This window comes from Dasypus novemcinctus, chromosome 6, assembly GCF_030445035.2.
Source record: "Dasypus novemcinctus isolate mDasNov1 chromosome 6, mDasNov1.1.hap2, whole genome shotgun sequence".
Classification (NCBI taxonomy): Eukaryota; Metazoa; Chordata; class Mammalia; order Cingulata; family Dasypodidae; genus Dasypus; species Dasypus novemcinctus.
In genome coordinates, this window is record NC_080678.1 from 14,035,191 (window position 1) to 14,046,678 (window position 11,488).

General features: G+C 44.1%; 1 long non-coding RNA gene across 1 annotated transcript; it reads left to right on the forward strand.

Moving 5' to 3' along the window:
* Positions 1–2,048: 2,048 nt before the first annotated feature.
* LOC131278973 (uncharacterized) lies at positions 2,049–10,500 on the forward strand. Its single transcript, XR_009186320.2, has 3 exons — positions 2,049–2,132; positions 6,422–6,511; positions 10,275–10,500. It is a non-coding gene; the product is annotated as an uncharacterized lncRNA (long non-coding RNA).
* The last annotated feature ends 988 nt before the right edge of the window (positions 10,501–11,488 follow it).

The following is an 11,488-nucleotide window of genomic DNA, read 5'->3' on the forward strand; positions in this document are numbered from 1 at the left end:
GAGGAACTGGCCAGCCCTCTGTTTCCTTTTCATTTTCTTCAGTGCCTAAGGCCAAAGGCCACTCGCCAAGGAGTGAAGGCTGAGACTCTGGAAACAGAGGCTTCTCAGTCCAGAACGGCCGTTCCTGACTCTGACCTCTCACCCGTGGCCTGCACAGCACAGAGGAGCTGCTTTCTCACCTAATTCTACCCTGTAGAGAGAAATCCCAAATAGTCCCTGATGTGGTTTTGCCAACATGATGATGAAATTGCTTTAGTCAATTTTGAAAATAACTTAGAAACTCCTTTACGGTGAATCAAGCCACAGACAATCTGGCCACTTACAAAAGCCAGTTTAGAATCCTTACAGAGAAGACAGGAATCCCACATAGTGTCAGAAACGTCCTGAAGCCCACGGCATGGTTGTCCACCCATGCCAACATGCACAACACTCACACAGACCTCCAGTTTCAACACGAGGGCAACAGCAGAGAGAAGGCAGGTGTGGGGTATGGCCACACCCAGACAGGCCAGCTGTCATGACACCTTTTCTCAGAACTGACGTGACTCTTGGGTCAGAATTGTTACCCTAGATGGCTGGGCCAGTGGTTCTTCATCCTGGGCACACATCCGAATCGCCTGAGGTGATCCTAAAAATGCTCATGCCCAGGCCTCACCCTGAGCAATAGAGTGAAACCTCTGAGGAAGGGACTGAGGCACTAAGCACTGTCTTACTAAAGCCCTCCAGACAATTCCAATGGTTGGCCCACACTGAGAACCACTGGTCTAAGGCCTTATTAAAGTAGGTTTCAAAAAGTTCTCAGAAAAGATGGGTCTGCTACTCAGCTCAGGACACATGAGTAGCTTTGAAGAAGTCAGTTCTAATTTTGCAATCAAGTTATTCCCAAAGAAAAAGGGGGAAAATGTACAAAAATTTAATTTAATTTTAATTTTAATTTTAAAAAAGCAGCCCCACAGGATTAGCTAAAGACTTAGATAGAAAAAGTCCCACAACAAAAAGAAAAGTATGGAACCAAGAAGCAATACACGCAGTATGTCCTGAACCTGTAAGAATTACTGCCAGGAGGCGAGACAGAAAATGGAAAGTGCTTATAAAGACGTTGGGAAAACAGCATGGACCTTTTGTTGAAGGCTAGAGTTGAACAGGACCTTGGAATTTATCTAGTCCTCCTGATCAATGATGCCCATTCTCATCTCCCCACACACAGAAAGAATTCCTCTCAAAAAATTAAAATTTAAAAAAATCATGGTTTTAGTTCTAAAGGAGGACAGAAAATAATCACTCCCCTTAGTTAAGATGGGCAGTGTTAGCCTTTGCCAGTTCAGAAGGAAAATGACCTTCAAAACAGAAACAGCAAAATATTCATGGTTAACAAGAAACTGAGGCCCAAGATAGTTGAGAAGATCGTGTAAAAGCTCAGGGTCATTTAAATTGGTTCAAAAGAATTTGTAGATTTAAGTCAAAGACAAATGTCAGTATCCCTCAGAAACCAGATTAAAGCCAGAAACCTAAAGAGGAGCAAATGACATTGCCACTTTCAAATAAGTTGTATCCTGGAAACTATAGGTTGATAATTTTTTAAATTATTTATTTCAAATTGGGTGAGTTGCGACAGTTTGTGGAAGTTTGAGGGAGTGGCCTGTTTTGTTTCTTTGTGTGTTTTCTTCAGGTTCCAGGGCCAGGGGTTACACCTGGGACCTCATGCATGGGAAGCTGGTGCTCAACCACTGAGCCACATGGGTTCCCGGTTGATAAATTTTAATTTACACCTTCCTAAAATTCTTGTATGGATTATTAAACTGATGGCTAGAAGGAATGGAGGAAAAAGAAAGCAGCCATCACCAGGAATCAACATGAGCTCACTTAAAAATTCATGCCGAAGAGACCGTTCTTTTTCACACATGGTCACAAATAGGCCATGTCACAAATCTACCGTGACATCATTATGAACAAGAACACATCTCCAAGGGTGGCTCCCAGGGCATTGGGGCAATTGAGCAAGTTAGGCCCTGAACACTATTCCATCTATCTCTGGAAGTGGCTCCTCAGGAAATGGAGGTTGGCTGTCACTGTGGGCACCAAGGTGGAAGGGAAAATGGACGTTAAATGTGTGGAACCAAAGTAAATGGGGGGTAAGAGAGGAGTTTCTTGAGAGTACACAAGGATGGATATAAAACATGTAATATTACACCATAACATATAGGAGATGACAGACTGATAATGTAAACCATAATGTAAAACATAGGATAACTAAAAATGTAAAGAACTGTGTATCCTAAAGTATGCACCATAATGTAAGCACAGATGTCACCTTGTTAGAAAGCTAATGTCTCAGACTCTGTACATCACTTTAAGTAAATATGATATGAATAGGGCGTAAGAGTATCACTGTGGAAGGGAAAAGGTTTTCTGGTGGATGTGTGGGAGTGCTGTATATTATATATATACATTGCTGTGGTCTAGGACTCCTGTGAAGAAAAGCTGAATAATTAGGGGGGGAAAAAAAAAAAGAAAAAGATAGGATGTGGAATTTTTTCAAGTCAACATTCTTTATCTAATTTCTTTATCTAACTTTATCCAAGTTCTTTATCTATCCTTTAAACCCATCGCTATATGCCATTCCCTAGTAAGGGACCATGACATTATATTGGGCTTCAAATTTCGGGGAGTTCTGGATCACAGAGTGTTTCAACAATGGCAATGGAGGGATACTGGTATGGGATACCAATGACAGGTGATATATGGCTGACAGGGAGCTGTACAGAACATATGTCCAGGGTGCATGGTAATGTTTGGATATACTCATAGTGGCAACAATTAAAAACCACAGCAGGGGGGGTACTGGGTTCCTGGCCAGTGGTGCTCTGTCATGGTCCCTAGGGGAGCAGCGACAGTCTCCCAGGTACAGGGGCAGGGACCGGGAGGGAGTGAGGGTTCAACAGTGAGCCCCTGATGCTAATGACTATGCTTGTGAGCTGATAAACCTAAAATAAGAACAAGGCCTAGAGCAACATTGTGCCTGGGAATTTCCTTCTGTCAGCCTTCATGTTACTCAAATGTGGCCAGTCTCGAAGCCAAACTCAGCATGTAAATGCAATGCCTTCCCCCCAGCGTGGGACATGACACCCGGGGATGAGCCTCCCTGGCAACGAGGGACCACTATCAACTACCAACTGATGATGCAACTGGAAAATGACCTTATACGGAAGGTTCAATGCGGATCAGCAGAATATCCATGTCTACATAAAATACCATGACTTTAAAATGCTGTTTGACCTAAGGTAAGGGGGAAATGGAAAGGAGAAATGAGTTTATATGGCTACGAGTTTCTAAAAAAGAGTCTGGAGGCTGGCAGAAGGATTGCCCTCATGCACAACTGAGCAGAGTCAGAGAGACAGATAAAGCAGATACAACCCCCAGATATTGGTTCCTTTGAGGGCTAAAGAGACCCATGGGAGTTATGGTCATGGCCGATGGGGTTAACTACCAGGGCAGATGGCCCCTCTTTGGAAATGGTGTTTATGTGTGATGAATCTGGACTCAGATGGGATCTCCCTTCATAAGACTTTCATGCTAATGTGCTGGAGGTGCAGTTAATGTTGGGGTTTAAGATATATTTAGGGGATTTGAATCTCTGGACTGACAATATGATAGCCAGGTCCTGAGCCTCAACAGACTCCAGCACCTACAATCTGATCTATTGGACTTACCACACTCAGCTAAGATGGAGTTGAAGAAGGACAACCACCACACCATGGAGCCTAGAGTGATTACAACTGAAAATGGGAGGATTGCATCCAGCATCCATGTGGAATCTGAGCCTCCTCTTGACATAGAGGTGCAATGGACACAACCAATCCAATGTCCACATAGAAGAGGTGGCATTGGATTGGGAAAAGTGGACATGGTGGATGATGGGTATGGGGAAAGGCAGGAAGAGATGAGAGGTGGAGGCGTCTTTGGGACATGGAGCTGCCCTGGATGGTGCTTCAGAGGTAATCACCGGACATTGTAAATCCTCACAGGGCCCACTGGATGGAATGGAGGAGAGTATGGGCCATGATGTGAACCATTGTCTATGAGGTGCAGAGGTGCCCAAAGATGTACTTACCAAATCCAATGGATGTGTCATGATGATGGGAACGAGTGTTGTTGGGGGGGGGAGAGGGGAGGTGGGGGGGTGGGGTTGAATGGGACCTCACATATATATTTTTAATGTAATATTATTACAAAGTCAATTAAAAAAAATGATTAAAGAGGTTGTTGGTGTGGGAGAAGTGTTGTGGGGGTTGGGGTAATGGGAACCTCTTATAATTTTTAATGTAACTTTTTTTGTGATGTATTTATTTTCAAAAAATAAAATTTACAGAAATAAAAAAATAAAGAAAGAAAAAAAAAAAAAAGAACACATCTCCTGTCGTAATGGTAATAGGTGAGCCTGTGATTAGTTGAACACTCGAAGCTAGAATTCTGGTTCCTCCATCAGCCCTGAATTCAAAATGCTCTGGTGGTTGGCAAGGGAAGGCTCTCTAGCTCTGGCCCATACTGGTCATATGTCATCATCTTTTTAAATTTTATGTGTCTGTCTATCTATTGATCTGTCTACTCGCTATCTGGGGAGACCATCTTTAGAAGGTGTGGCAGACTGAATTAGGTAGTCCAACAAAGGCATGTTCTTAGTTTTAATCCATATTCCTGGAGGACATTAACCCATTTATAAATAGGACCTTTGGAAAATGTTTTTAGTTACGGTGTGGCCCAAATGAATCAGGTGATTCTTAACTCTACTAACTGGAGGCCTTGCAAAGAGAAGAAACCAGAGGTTGGGAGTCAGAGAAGTCCATGGGGAGGAGCTAGACATTAGTAAAAACTGGAAATTAAAGGCAGGGGAGACCAAGGACATCACGATGTGATGGGAGGCAGAGGTGCAAGCCAAGGAACCCTAACGACTGTGGCAAGCCACCACCACAAGGCTACAGTCTGGGGGAAAGCATAGTCTTGCTGAGATTTCAATATTGTACTTCTACCCTTCAAAATCATGAGACAATAAATTCCTGTTATTAAACCAATCTGTGTGGTATTTGTCACAGCAGCCTGGACTAAGACAGACGGTACACAAAGTAAGGTTATTAAGAACAGAATTATCAAACAAAAGGAAAACCATGACAAGGAAGAAGTAATGAATATGCTAACCCAGAAAATTTTCTGAGATGTGAGAGTTAAATTTGGCCCTGAGCTTTTCAGAAGCCAAGGCAAGAAGGAAAGCGTGATTGGTTTCGTTACTATACCATTATCTGGTGGGGAAAAAAAGTAAAAAACATTAAAAGATGACTATTTTTATCTTGGTACTAAATGAGGAGAGGACCATGCCAGTTGGGACTTCACACAGGGAACGTGCAGCCTATCACAGGCTGTGTCTTCAGTGAGGGTGCCAGGGGAACACTGGCTCACTCAATTTCGGAGAATTTGCAGAGAGTTTAATAAAGGGGCTATTCACAAAGGTGTGGGCAGGGTGTGGGGACGCCACAGGAACAGTGCAATACCTCAGGGCCTGGGAGCTGTGGAGCTCTTGCACCCCTGGGTTAAGAGGCTAGAGGGGAATGCAGCTAGCCCAGCTCCCTCCCTCTCCTCTGCCCTCCAGTCTCCTGCCAGGGCCCAGCTAGAGGCCAGCAGGAATCCTCCGATGTGGTCCACTCTGGGCAATAGTCTCCACAGTATAGAACAGGGTGGAGAAAGACAAGGAGTGGATTTATCTGGAAAGTTATGTTAAAGATAATTGGAAAAAAAAAAAAAGTGTTACAGAGAGTACATTTTAAAAGATTTCTTTGAGTATAAAAAAGCTGAAGTATGGATAGTTAACATACAGAATGCACGTTGTACAAGAGTGTGTGCTACATGGGAGGTCTGAGGTTCAAACCCCGGGCCTCCTTGACCCGTGTGCAGCTGGCCCACGTGCAGTGCTGATGCACGCAAGGAGTGCCGTACCATGCAGGGGTGCCCCCACGTAGGGGAGCCCCACGCACAAGGAGTGCGTCCTGTAAGGAGAGCCGCCCAGCATGCAAGAAAGTGCAGCCTGCCCAGGAATGGTGCCGCACACACGGAGAGCTGACAAACAAGATGACACAACAAAAAGAAACACAGATTCCTGAGCTGCTGACAACAACAGAAGCAGACAAAGAAGAACATGCAGCAAATAGACATAGAGAACAGACAACTGGGGTGGGGGGGGTGTGGAAAGGGAGAGAAATAAAAACAAACAAATATATAAAATAGATAAATAAAAAGAGTGTGTGCTAATAAGATTTGGTTGCTGATGATCTAACACGGCACGAAAGGTAGAACTTAGAATACTTTGAGGATTAGGTGGACCCTGTGTCCTTTATATTGTGCTCTAAAATTTGATGCTCTTTCTTTTTTGCAGGGGTGCTGGTCACTGAGGAGAGTCTGTTGTGCTGATGTGTTCTATTGGGGGCGAAGGCAGATCTGTAACACCAGAGAAGCAGCTTGCAAGGTAAGGAGGACATTCTGTTCTGACCAATGTTTTGACCAAGTCCAAAGACCACCTCACAGAATGGTGGAGGGAAATGTGGGTAAGAGCTTTCATGGGGACATAATAACTACCTTCAATATTTAGAAGACTATCTTACTGAGAAGTGATCGTGTCATTGCAGAGGACAGAGCAAGGGCCAATGGTTTTGAGGTAGAAACTGGTAAGTTTCAGCTCCACAACTTAGAAGAACTTTCCAAGACTTCAGGCTACCAAGCTAAGGAATGAGTTTCCATGAAAACTGAGATGACCATCCCAGAATGTGTTCAATTAGAGCCTGCAGGTGCATGAATTACTTACAATTCCCTTGTATTCTGATAACATAATCTCATTTTTATTTACTCTAGTACAGACTGGGTTTCAGTTACCAGCAACCAACAAAAATCTCAGACTAAGACTTTTTCCACCCCTCTCTTTTCCCACAAAAGGAGTATTTGTTCTCCTGAACTGAAAACTTTTCCAAGTTGAATACAGTTAAATTGGGTTGTGAGAGTAGATTTGGCCTCAGAGTGCCAACTTGGAAGAAGGGTCCCATGCAAAGGCAATCCCATCCAATTCATTCTGGTTTTGCATGAGACTATGGAGACCACCCCACCCAGATCACCCCTGAGAGGTTCTCCAGTCAATGCTAGGATAAAGCCACCCCAATCTGGGAATAGTAGAGAATCCAGGAGCTCCAAGAAGGCAGAGATTTGGCCCAGGAACATGCAAGCAGATGGAACCAAAGATTGTTATGACAGATGTGGTCATAAAGTTTCCACCAAGTGTAACTTCAAGCCAATTGAACTTACCCAAACCATCACCAGAGGCGGGAGGCTGAGACCCATTCTTCTGTTTCAGATCAATCGTTGTTAGGTTAATGGAAGCAGCCCATTACTTTCAGCTACGAGCTTCATGTCTTCATTTGTTCTCAGGCTGCTGAGCTGGGGGCAATTGGTTTAAACGACACCAGGCCTCATTCTGACACAGCATGTCCTGAGGTGTGAGGGACCTGGGGAGAGATGGCGGCCCACACCCTTCGGGACAGCGTGTCAAGTTCAGACACTGACATGATAAATATTTCCTATCTCCAGGGGTGCCTTCCTACTCTGAACATATTACCCTTCTGAAGAAATGATCAAAAGCTTATTTAATCATGAACTTTATTTTCCCCCATCTGCCCATTCTCCTCCAGGGGAGTATGTTGGTAGCAAAGCAGGTGCTATCTGCATCCCTTTCTCCCTGCATTGGTTGTCCTGGGAGAGAAGGTTGTCAAGTGTCTGTTTCTAAGGCTGGAAGACACGTATTTGACTGGTTATTAAATGACATGCACAGCATTAAGCAACCCTGAGAAATTCAGGGGAACTCCTCTTTCCTACAATCACTGTGTGTATAGAGCCTCACAATTCATAAAATGCTTCCACATATAATTGTTTTTAATGATGATGATGATGGCTAACATTTATAAGCAGACACTCTCTAAACTTTTTTTTCTGATAGGATATGTTTATATTTACAAGGTATACTTTAAGGCAATGGCTACATTGTCTATACATATTAGAAACCATAAAAAGTTAAGAACTAGGGAAACCGATTTGGCCCAGTGGTTAGGGCGTCCGTCTACCACATGGGAGGTCCGCGATTCAAACCCCAGCCTCCTTGACCCGTGTGGAGCTGGCCCATGCGCAGTGCTGATGCGTGCAAGGTGTGCCGTGCCCCGCAGGGATGTCCTCCGCGTAGGGGAGCCCCACGCGCAAGGAGTGCACCCCGTAAGGAGAGCCGCCCAGCGCGAAAGAAAGTGCAGCCTGCCCAGGAATGGCACTGCCCACACTTCCCGTGACGCTGACGACAACAGAAGTGGACAAAGAAACAAGATGCAGCAAATGGACACAGAGAACAGACAACCGGGGGAGGAGGGGAGTTAAATAAATAGATAAATCTTTAAAAAAAAAAAAAGTTAAGAACTAAAATGTGCATCATCTATGTATTTTTTTACATAGAGGTAAAAATGCTTATTATTAAAACTCAGTATAACAGGGTTTTTAGTATATAGGTAAAGAATGAATTATGCTTCAGTTACTTTAATTTGTTAATGTGAACAAATAGTTTGGGGTTAGAGGGAAGCTTCCAAACAGAAAATCTTTTGCTTACTGTTTTGTTACCAACTGAAAAACACTATAGACAAGTCAAAACGAAATTCTAAAAAGTATTGCAGCAGCCTACAGGGAGGTAGAGAAAAGAAAACAAAGAAATGAAAAAGAGAGAACAAAGAGAAAACAAAAAATAAAATGGCAGGCTTAAGCTTACCATATTCACTGTAAATGCAAATGGTCTAAATGCATCAGTTAAAAGACAGAGATTGGCAGAGTAAATAGGAAAAAAAAAATGATCCAAACATATGCTGGCTACAAGAAACCCACTTCAAATATAGTAATATGTGTAGGTTGAAAGCAAAAAGGGTGGAAAAAGATACATCATGCAGACATTAATCAAAAGAAAACAGGAGTGGCTATTTTTTTTTTTTAAGATTTATTTATTTAATTTCCCCCCCTCCCCCAGTTGTCTGTTCTCAGTGTCTATTTGCTGCGTCTTGTTTCTTTGTCCGCTTCTGTTGTGGTCAGCGGCACGGGAAGTGTGGGCGGCGCCATTCCTGGGCAGGCTGAACTTTCTTTTCACGCTGGGCGGCTCTCCTCATGGGTGCACTCCTTGCGCGTGGGGCTCCCCTACGCGGGGGACACCCCTGCGTGGCACGGCACTCCTTGCGCGCATCAGCGCTGCGCATGGCCAGCTCCACACGGGTCAAGGAGGCCCGGGGTTTGAACCACGGACCTCCCATGTGGTAGACGGACGCCCTAACCACTGGGCCAAGCCCGTTTCCCGAGGGGTGGCTATTTTGATGACAGATAAAGTAGACTTCATGGCAAAGAAAATTGCCAGGGACAGAGAGGAATATTATAAAATGATAACGGTCAATCCACCATGAAGACATAGCAATCTTAAAAACCTAGATAGACCCTGTGGCAGTTTGAAATTATTTTATGAATTCCAAGAAGGGAAATAATCCATTCCTGTGTGTGTGAGACCCATTTGACAGAATCACGTCAGTGGGACGTGATTCATGTTGAGTCTCCGCCCTCTGGCTGGGTCTGATATAAAGGGAGACACAGAGACTCAAACAGGAAAAAGGGAGCCAGCATATTCGAGTTTGCAATAGGAGAGAGGGGACTGCTTACACACAAAGTCCCCAGGAGGCTGGGCCCATGGAGCAGCTCAAGGGGAACCCAGCCCTGCTGCACACCTGACAGCTCACAGCTGAACTTGGGAAGAGCGCAGAACAGCGGAGACTGATATGGGAGGCCCAGAAAGGCAAGCCCTGCGTCTGGTTGCTCGCTGCTGAGCTCCAAGAGGGGGTAGATTCTGGAGGGGAAGGCAGAGACCTCTGCAGAGATTGGAAGTCATCCTGCTTGACCACAGGGCAACTACACCAGGATCAACAGCAGCTGACACTGGTGAGAAGACACCTTATGGTACTTTGAGGTGGACCTTTCCCGGTCTTGGAACTGTGAGCTTTTACCCCAAATAAATACCCCTTATAAAAGCCAACACATTTCTGGTACCTTGCATTGGTAGCCCTATGGCAGACTAAAACACTTACCATACAAGGTCAATAATTGCGTTCCTAGGCAGATGTCCCTGAGAAATGAAGGTTGTACACTCACAAAAACTTGTACATGATTGTTCTTTGCAGCTTTACTTCTAAAACAGCCAAAAGCAAGAAACAACCAAAATGTCCTTCAATAGGTGAATGGTTAAACAAGCCAGAACATCCATGCAGTAGACCACTACTCAACAACACAAAGGAACACATCGCCGATGCACACAACCTGGATAGATCTCCAGAGCATTCTGCTGAGTGGACAAAAAAGGTCACACAATGTATGATTCCATTTATATAACATTCTTACAACAAAATTTAAAAGATAGAAATCTGATTAGTGGTTGCCGGGGTCAGGGATGGTGAGGCGGGGGAGAGAGAATGGGTGATTATAAGCGGGGAGATATTTGTGGTGATAGAATAGTTCTATATCTTCATTTCATGGTGGTTACCTGAATCTACACATGATAAAATAGCAGAAAAATATACACACACATTGCACTAATGCCAATTTCCTGGTGTTGCTATTGTACATTCATTATGGAAGATGTCACCTTTGGAAGAAACGGTGAAGGTGCATGGGACCTCCCTGTATTACCTTGGCAACTTCCTGTAAATCTATAATTATTTCAAAATGAAAAGTTTTTTCAAAAGCCACCTCCTTCATGAAGTTGTTCCCACCTCCCCAAAGGGTTGCCCTCTGATCAACAACCCTGTCCGTCTGTCCTCCCACCAGCCTCTGAGTGGGGGCTAGGTCTTCTTTCTTGTAATCCCTTAGCGTGACTAGGTCATGGCAGACTCTGGGTAGAGGTTTGTTGAATGACTAAGGGTGTGACTTGCAACCTTGGTTCCGTCCCAGAACAACCTAGGCTCAATGAAAAATGAATGTCCCAGCATAATGTAAAGAAAAGTAGAGTGAAGTCCCAATCACTCCAGATGGTTTGTGGTTAGATCCTCTCTGGTTGTCAGAGACACACTCTTTTGACTAACGCCAGTACCTCCGAGGACCCAGCTGTTGTATCCCACTATTTTTTTTTTAAAGCATATTTGTGAGACTCACCAATTGGATATAAGAAATACTGAGTGAAAGTTTGATAGGAAACAGGATATTTACAAAGACTTACAATATTTCCCCGGATTATTTATTATGAAGGAGAAAACTATTAACTTGCCAGTGGCAGACACCACCTTACTAAGTGGTCAAAGTCAACATCACCAGTCATGGGGCAAATTGACATCATGTGCCTCCTGATGTGCTGCTCAGAGAAGAACAATTTCTGTGGTTTCCTGTCCAAAACACATAACCT